General features: G+C 38.5%; 1 pseudogene; it reads left to right on the forward strand.

The window, feature by feature from the left end:
• Positions 1–1,818: 1,818 nt before the first annotated feature.
• On the forward strand, positions 1,819–1,939 carry LOC123254259 (annotated as a pseudogene).
• Positions 1,940–8,509: the final 6,570 nt, after the last annotated feature.

Below are 8,509 nucleotides of genomic sequence, written 5' to 3' on the forward strand. Positions count from 1 at the left end.
CTAATGCTTAAATTTTGCAAAGGAAGTCAATAGAAGAGAGTGATTTGCTTATTGCCACATAGCCAGTAAATAGGAGATCCAGGATTTGAACTTATTCCAAATCCAGTGTCTTTTACTACACCCCACATTACTTCCTCTTTTGGAACAATGAAGTTAAATTTTCTGGTATTTACTCTATTTTCTAGGAGATGAGGAATACAGAAAAATATGGATGAATCTGTGAATGGACATTGTTCTTCCAGTTATAGACGGTATGCCAATAAAAGGAGCAACAAGATATACCCTTCGTAATTCTAGGATTCACTCTCCCCTAACTATGTTAAACACCAGTGCTAAGAAAGGATTGTTGTTAATGTTGCATGTTTCAGTTGTGTCTGACTCTTCAGGAACCCACTTGGAGTTTTCTTGGCAAAAGTACTGGAATAGTTTGCCATTTCCTTCTTCAGTTCATTTTACAGATGGGGAAACTGAGGCAAACATGGTTAAGTGACTTGCCAAGAGTCATGCAGCTAGTAAGAGTCTGAGACAAGATTTGAATTCAGGGCTACTTGACTCTATCCATTGTGCCGCCACATGGAGGGAATACACTTTGAGAAGCACCTGGGTAGAGCACATGTATGGCCAGGGTGCACATGTACAGGGCATCATATGTGGGGAACACATAAAACTTGGGTCCACTCATGGAAGAACAACTCCTATCCCTGGACAATTGTCTGCTGGACTGGTTATGGCTATATACTGCCCTGTTGTGGTGTTTGCCAACAGATGCTTCATCAGACACTGTTGATCCAGATATCCACCATTACCAGGGTCTGAATCAGCTGAAACCTTTGGTCTTCTCTTTTCTAGTCAAGAACAGAAGTTCCTATAGTCTAAAGACCACAGACTTTTAGAAAATGTAGAAACCCTACCATAGAAAACAGTAAAAATCTTGAGTTCTTCAGATCAAAGGAAGACTAGGATCCAATCTCTTTAGAACAAAAATAAGGATCTTGCCAGATAACTAATGCATTCAGATAGTCTTTTCTTTGGATTCCTTATCCTACTTTAAGGTCTTGGGTCCTTCTGTTAGAGACTTCATTCTGTGTTTATGGTGAACATGACATATGCTTCCCAATTTTCAGTTTCTGAAGACTAGCTGAAAACTAAATAATGTTGTTTGTTTAATAGCTACCAATCACCTTTGGAGTTCAAGATTCCCTAGTTTTTGAGCCCTAAATATCTTCTATTCTCACATATAACTGAGTGGGAAAATGAATCACAAAGATAAATGTAATGTAGACTTCAGGCATGGAGAATTTTGCATAAGACTTTCCCCTATTGATGAAAAGAAAAATGACTTGACAACGAATGTCTATGAGGGGAATAGATCTAGTTCAAGAGCTTTAGAGAGAAGTCATTCTTCCTTTCTTTGTTGAGAGAGGACATATGTATTCCAGACTCCTTTCTGGATTGACTCCGGGGAAGAAGAGAAAAAAAATGTTGGTAAGTGTTATATACATGTAAAGGAGCTGCTACCTCAACATGTCCCTGATTTTTAGCTTGCCTCCCTAGAGACTTAGAAGAATTTCTCATTGAGTGAGATCAAGACCTTTCAGTGAAAGCTATCTTGTTCCCAGTAGGAGAGTTCATCTATTCTGGGCATCTTTTGTTATCTTATAATCTATAGAACTCTGGTTTTTGCTGGCTAACTGCTTGGATAAATGTGATTACTTACTTTTAACTATTTGTGATGGTTTTTTGTGTAACTAGCATTTGGTGGGAAGGAGTTGATCCTGTGGGTGTAAGCTTGTGGTTATCCTTTCCCTTCTTCTCTTTGCATTGTATGAAAGGACAGGAGGTTAGCATTCCCCTTGATAAGGCTGAAAGAAGTCCTCCTGGCCTTTACAACACATCTACAGTTAAGGGCTGCCACCTATTCTGTGGTATCTATGTTTAAGGACAGCTAGGGAATGTGGTGGATAGAGTTCCAGTTCTGGAGTCAGAAAGATACATTCCTCTGAGTTCAAATCTGGTTTCAGATACTTATAGCTGGGTGACCCTGGACAAGTCACTTAATTCTGGTGCCTCAGTTTTCTCATCTGTAAAATGAGCTGGAGAAGGAAATAGCAAACCACTCCAGTATCTTTGCCAAGAAAACCTCAAATAGGGTCACAAAGAGTTGGAAACATTGGAAATGACTAATAACAAATCAGGAAAGTGGCATGAATCTAAAAAAAAATCATTCCACTAGTCTAGCGATGTTTAGGGTGGGCAGATTAGCATAATTCTAATCCAATAGATCCCTCTCTCAAAGAAGAACAGAGCAGCTAGTCTAATGGCCCCTCTAGAAGAGTTCTCTCTAAGGCAGTAATCAAAGTAATCAAAGTCTTCCTTGAAGAAGATTTCAGAGATATTTATCAATGCTTCTCTAAGAGCTGAATTTAAACAACCCACTTGGACATGTGTAAAGTACATGGGCAACACACCCTATACCAACTAAGCAAAGGTGGTACCATGTTATCATCTCTTCTACATTCCTAATAACATTTCCAGCTTTTTCATATGCAGATGTGGAAAAGGGCTTTGTTCCATGGTCTTACAAAACATACATATTATTTTTCTGCAAACTAAGTTTCTTGGAGGAAGAGGCTTTCTTTTTTTGTCTTCATATCTCCAAAATATAGCACAATGCACACAGAATAATTTTAAATATATTCTTGCTGACTAAACAGATGAATGAATAATTCCAAATTGATATCTAAAATGACTAAATGTCTCCATTTGAATGAAAGTTTCTTGTAAGTAGGAATTGTTTCATTCTTTGTATTTCTAGCCTCATTACCTAGGCAATGCCTGGTATATAGTAATCACTTAACAAGTGCTTGTTGGTTGGCTGATTGATTGGATTGATTCCAACAACATAGTAGTGTGTCCATCTTCCTACCACCTTTACAACATTGACCATCCTTTTGCCAATTTACAGGGTGAGCTGAAAATGCCCTCATTTTACAAGAGACTGAAGTTCAAAAGGAAACAGATACAGAGAGCTTAAATGACTGAGATCTAGGAAGTGGCAGATGGAAATATTGCAAGTTATTCCTGTTGGAATAGGTCTTTTTGACATTGTAGGAGGTAGGCAGATTGCACTGCTTAGGAAAGAGAGAGGTTGGGGGAAAGGGAAGGTCGCTTCGGAAGACCATTTGCCAGATACCCTGGCAGAGAACCCTGACCAGACACATGATGCATGCTATCCTTTTCTGGGGTTGTTGGATCCCAAGGAATAATGATTTCTATGAAACAGGAACAGAAGTAGCTTCCAAGAAACTGAAAAATGACTTGGCTTTCCCATTGGTTCATCCTTTTCCACTTGGTAAGTAGATTGTTCTTCCCTACCCTCCCTATCCCTCACCCACCAGTTCAGTATTGCCAGGAGGGATGATGGGTGACTAATGAAGCCCAACCCAATATGATTTCTCTTTACGTGCCAACTTTCTTCAAGACTACCCATTCCTTCAGGGTTTGCTCTTGTACATGGGGAGTTCCATGCTGGTGGGAGTCTGAATAGGAGGGGCTTATAAATTCATAGGACTTAACTACAAGCGACCTTAAAGTTTATCAAGGCTAACTGTTCAATGCCAACTTTAAGGCATAATTTTGCTTGGGGGGAGGTGGTGGTGATGGTGGTGGTGAGAGGGATGGCTGAGATCATCCATTCTCCACCTCTTCCAATGAGCTGCTAGACTAATTTTCCTAATTCCTTTCTCTGAATCACTATTTTAAACAGAGTCCAGTGTGCCCCCATACCTCCTAAATACAATTTAAATTATTGAATTTTCATATTAGCCTCCGCATATTCTGTGTTCCAACCAAACTGTCTCTTCTCTTTGTCCTTCCTTCTCTCATCTCTGCCTCTTTGCGCTTGCTAAACTTTGAATCTGGAATGGATTTTCCATTACTTCCATCCCACTTCCATCTGTTCAAGTCCTTCCCTTCCTTCAAGGCTCCGCTCTGACACATCCCTCCCTCTAACCTTCCATGAAACCTTTCTTACTTCTTTCCCTACCTCTAAAAAGATCATCCCTCCTTATATTTCTCATAGAACTTTTTCTGAACTTTTCCTTTGTCCTAGTCACACTCTACCTTGTCTTCTACTAATCTGTAGAATATGCTACATTTTCCCTATAGTCTGTAAGCTCCTTGAGGGCAGGAATGGTATCATTTTTCATCTTTGTGTCCCTAATTTCCAGTATGTAGTCTGATATCTATCTATCTATCTATCTATCTATCTATCTATCTATCTATCTATCTATCTATCCTTGTTTCTTATTATGTGTTTTTTATTGATTTTTTTGTTAAATAATGACAAAGATTGTTATTGTTCAAGGATCCCCTCTCATCCTTCAAGAAACTAGGAAGAAAGCCCTATGTTTGGGGTCCAGCCTGGAAGAGAAAGTAGTGTTGGTGGAAAGCGCTGATTAATTGGTGCACCTTTGTTGACTGGCAGCTGAGGCAGTTGGGTGATGAAGTGGATAGAGAGTTGGGCCAGAATCAGGAAGATCTGAGTTCAAATCCAGCCTCAGATACTTACTAATTGTGTGATCTGAGGCAAATTACTTAATCTCTGTCTTTGTTTCCTCATCTGCAAAATGGGGCCGAAGCAGTTTTTGAAGTTGGTAGCACATGCTTTCCAAGGTTATTGTGTGGGTCATTTGACATAATAATTGTAAAGTGCTTGGCACATAGTAGGAGCTCTATAAATGTTAGCTATTATTATTAGTTGTATAACCTTGGGTCAGCAACATTTACATTTAAGGTTAGAGCTGGAAGAAGTCCTAAAACTGGGGTTCTTCATCTAGAGTCTGTGACCTTGAAACTTTGAATATCTCAATAACTAAATTTCACCGTAATTATTTTTCTTTGTAGTCTTTTGTGTTTTATTTTATGCATTTAATAATGTTATTCAGACTTGCAAAAGGTTCCATGCTACATTAAAAAGGTAAAGAACTCCTGCATACAGTGTTTAGGCTAGAAGATCTTGGGATGTCGAAAGTTAGACTATAGGACATCAGATAAATTGTAGAAGGGATTTTAGAACATAAAATTAAAAAAAAGAACATAGAATGTAAGGCCCTGGAATGTGGGATGTTAGAGCTGGAAGGGGCCATTTGCAATCATCAGCCCCAATAATTTCACTTTATAAATCCTGAGACCTAGCTATAAATCTGATGTAGATATAGATATTGATACTTTCTTTTATAGAATTGAGATCCAGAGAAGATCAATGACTTGCCCAAGGTTCCACAGTAAGTTAAGGGCAGAATTAGGACTAAGACTTTAGACTTTTAGGTAGCTAGGAGCTGTAATGGGTATAACATTGGACCTAAAGTCAGTGAGAGCCAACTTCAAAATCTGCTTCAGACACTTACTAGCTGTGTGACTCTCGGCAAGTCATTTAACCTCTGTTTGTCTCAGTTTCTTCAATTGTAAAATGGGGATAATAATAGCACCTCCTCCCAGGGTTATTATGAGGATCAAATGTGATAATATTTGTAAAGCACTTAATACAGTGCCTGGCACATAGTAGGTGCTAAATAAGTATTATTATTATTGTTGGTCAGTCATTTTCAGTCATATCTGACTCTTAGTGACCTCATTTGAGGTTCTCTTGGCAAAGACACTGGAGTGGTTTGTCATTTCCTTCTCCAGTGCATTTTACAGATTTGGAAACCAAGGCAAAAAAGGGTTAAATAACTTCCCCAGGATCGCACAGCTAGTAAGTGTCTGACTCCAGATTTGAACTGAGGAAGATGAATTTTCCTGATTCCAGGAAGTGGATACGCTGTTACTACTTAAATGCCCAATTCTTATTATGACCTTCCTATTATTGTTAATAATAATAATAATGACCATTATTATTATTATTACCTTCCTAACTCCCTACCCAATGTCCTTTCCATTCTATCGCATTTCCACTGTCCTGGTTTTCTAGACTTTGGTTTTAGCTTCTGAATCTTCTGCCTAGCAGCTGTCCCCATCTTGTCAGAAGGGACACGATAGATCAAGTTTCAATAGGGAATGATAGTGCCAAGTGAGCAGGGGTGTGGGAATGTGCTCCGATAGACGCCTTGGCACACTCTGAAGCCTCCCCTCCCCGCTCCTCTATCCCACCATCCCTTTAGCCTGTGACCTGACACTGCCACAGCTGTTCCCCTGCCTCCCACTCCTCAGCAGCACGGTCACTGGGTTCTAGTTATAAAGACAAAAAGCCATTTGGAAAAAGGAAGAACCAGTTCACCTCCATAGAAGAGCTGAGATGATTCAAGCAATGGGCTGAGGCGGAACTCCGACTTAGACTTTACTCAATTATAAAAAGACTAAACATTCTTCAATGTTCCTTCCAGCTTTGGCATCCTATGTTTTAAGATTCTTGTTAGCTTTGGCGCTATATTCTGGCATTCCAGGTTCTAACAGTCTGTGTTCTCCTGGCATAGTGAAAAGAAGGCTGGTTTGGGAGTTAGAAGATCTAGGTTGTTTGTTTTTTTTCTGGCTTTACACTTATTCACTGTGTGCCTGGAGCATCACTAACTTCAGCTTTTTCATCTATGAAGTTATCATTGTTATCCTTGTGTTACCCAGTATTCTCTATGATAAGGCCCTTTCCAGTTCTAACATTCAATATTCTAAGGTCCTTTCCATCGCTAATGTCCTTCGAGTTCTTCCCAAAGAGGTGGCTTAAGTACCTTGGGTCTCAATGCAGGAATGTAGGAAATTAAAATTTGGAGAGATTCTTTGCAGCTAGAACTTAAGATGAATAATGATTGACTAAAAAAATCCCAACAAACTTCTTACTTTCCTTCTTAGAATCAATGCTAAGTATTGATTCCAAGGTAGAAGGGCATCATTGGGGTTAAGTGACTTGCCCAGGGTCACATAGCTAGGAAGTATGAGGCCAGATTTGAACCTCCTGACTCCAGGCTTGTCACTATCTTTTGTGCTACCTAGATGCCCCTAAGGATCACTGACTTTTTATTTTTATTCTTATTAATTGTATTCTTACTGTATTATTTATTATTAATAATCAATTATACAAATTAATTATTTTAAAATTTTTATTTCATTCCAATATTTTGGAGTAAATATTGGAATAAAATCCTTATTTAATTCCAATAACAAATTTACACATAAGTTTTCCAAAGTTATAGGATCCATGTTGTCTCCTTCCCTTCTTCCCTACCCTTTCCAGAGCTGACAAGCCATTCATTTTGTTGTTGTTGTTGTAAAAGAGGTTTTTATTCATATATGGGCTGAATTAGGTGGCCTCTGAGGTCCCTTTTACATCTGATGTTTTCTAATTTTGTGAATTTTTTTGTGAATTTTTTATTTTTTTAGAAAAATTTTCCATGGTTACATGACTCATGTTCTTACTTTCCCCTTCACTCCCCTCCCCCAAACACCTCTCCCCATAGCCAACGTGCATTTCCACTGGTTTTAACATGTGTCATCAATCAAGACCTACTTACATATTATTGATAGTTACATTGGTGTAGTCATTTTGAGTCTACATTCCCCAATCATGTTCGAATCAACCCATGTGTTCAAGCAGTTGTTTTTCTTCTGTGTTTCTACTCCTGCAGTTCTTCCTCTGAATGTGGGTAGCATCTTTACCACAAATCCTTCAGAATTGTCCTGGGTCATTGTATTGCTGCTAGTACAGAAGTCCATTACATTCTATTTTACCACAGTATGTCAGTCTCTGTGTACAATGTTCTTCTGGCTCTGCTCATTTCACTCTCCATCTATTCCTGGAGGTCTTTCCAGTCCACATGAAATGCCTCCAGTTTATTGTTCCTTTGAGCACAATAGTATTCCATCACCAGCATATACCACAATTTGTTCAGCCAGTCCCCAATTGAAGGGCATATCCTTGTTTTCCAGTTTTTTGCCACCACAAAAAGTGCAGCTACAAATATTTTTGTACAAATGTTTTTATCTATGATCTCTTTGGGGTACAAACCCAGCAATGGTATGGCTGGATCAAAGGGCAGACATTCTTTTAGCACTCTTTGGGCATAGTTTCAAATTGCCATCCAGAATGGTTGGATCAGTTCACAACTCCACTAGCAATGCATTAATGTCCCAGGTTTGCCACATCCCCTCCAGCAATCCCTTTCTATCATTTTAGCCCCTCTGCTAGGTGTGAGGTGGTACCTCAGAATTGTTTTGATTTGCATTTCTCTAATTATTAGAGATTTAGAACACGTTTTCATGTGCTTATTGATACTTTTGATTTCTTTATCTGAAAATTGCCTATTCATGTCCCTTGCCCATTTATCAATTGGGGAATAGCTTGATTTTTTTATAGAATTGATTTAGTTCCTTGTATATTTGAGTAATTAGACCTCTGTCAGAATTTTTTGTTATAAAGATTTTTTCCCAGTTTGTTGTTTCCCTTCTGATTTTGGTTGCATTGTTTTTGTTTGTACATAACTTTTTAATTTAATATAATCAAAATTATTTATTTTACATT

This window comes from Gracilinanus agilis, unplaced genomic scaffold, assembly GCF_016433145.1.
Source record: "Gracilinanus agilis isolate LMUSP501 unplaced genomic scaffold, AgileGrace unplaced_scaffold18684, whole genome shotgun sequence".
NCBI lineage: Eukaryota > Metazoa > Chordata > Mammalia > Didelphimorphia > Didelphidae > Gracilinanus > Gracilinanus agilis.